Below are 1,230 nucleotides of genomic sequence, written 5' to 3' on the forward strand. Positions count from 1 at the left end.
CCTTCATTTTCAAAAATAGTTGAACAAAATTATGGAAAGACAGAATTTTGATGGTCTGAAGAAAACACACTTCCCGTTTCAAAACTATATACTTCATGGATGCACATTTTTGCAGTATTCTAGAAAAGAATGACACTACACTGACTCAAAAGTAAAATATACTTGGTAAGTCTACGCCAAAATTTATGCCTACAATTAAAAATCCTGTTGATTAACACACACACACACACACACACACACACACAAACCTCCAACAGTGAATGTGGGCCAGTTAGTAGGTGTAGGCACAAGCTTTGTTTCATGATGTAAAAAGGAGGCTCTAGTATACTCTATTGCCCAGGCTGGAGTGCAGTGGCACGTTCACAGCCACTGCAGCCGTGACCTGCTGGGCTCAGGCAATCCTTCCACCTCAGTCTTCCAAGTAGCTCAACTACAGGCACACACGACCATGCCTGGCTAATTTTTTTTTTTTTTTTACTTATTGTAGAGATGAGGTCTTGCCATGTTGCCGGGACTGGTCTCGAACCCGTGGGCTCAGGCAATCCTCTCTCTCACCTTGGCCTCCCAAAGCGCTAGGATTATAGGTGTGAGCCACTGCATCTGGCCAAATGAAAAGATTTTAGGCAATTTTGATAAAGTCACTACATTTGAAATTTCATTATTGTCACATTACATATATTTTTCTTTTTTGTTGTTGTTAGAGTCTCACTGTTGCCCAGGCCAGAGTGCAGTGGCCCGCTCACAGCCACCTGTCTCGACCTGCTGGGCTCATGTGATCCTTCTACCTCAGCCTTCAAAGTGGAACTACAGGCGCACACCACCATGCCTGGCTAATTTTTTGATTTATTGTAGAGGCAGTCTTGCCAAGTTGCCCAGGCTGCTCTCAAATCCCTGGACTCAGGCAATCCTCTCGCCTCTGCCTCCCAAAGTGCTGGGATTACAGGTGTGAGCTGCCACACCTGGCCTATACATGGTTTCTAGCTAATGAAGAAATAGCGCCTATCTTAAAGGTCTTAGCCATATAAACTAATCTAGGTCAGATGTAAAAAATATATAATTTAAAAATTTTTATCTTAAAGATGTGTGGTATGGGCTGGGCTCGGTGGCTCAGCCTGTAATCCCAGCACTTTGGAAGGCCGAGGTGAGTGGATTGCCTGAGCCCGGGGTTCAAGACCTGCCTGGCAACTTGGCAAGACCTCATCTCTACAATAAATCAAAAATTAGCTGGGC

This window comes from Carlito syrichta, unplaced genomic scaffold, assembly GCF_000164805.1.
Source record: "Carlito syrichta isolate Samal-C Ts95f unplaced genomic scaffold, Tarsius_syrichta-2.0.1 Scaffold314008, whole genome shotgun sequence".
Classification (NCBI taxonomy): domain Eukaryota; kingdom Metazoa; phylum Chordata; class Mammalia; order Primates; family Tarsiidae; genus Carlito; species Carlito syrichta.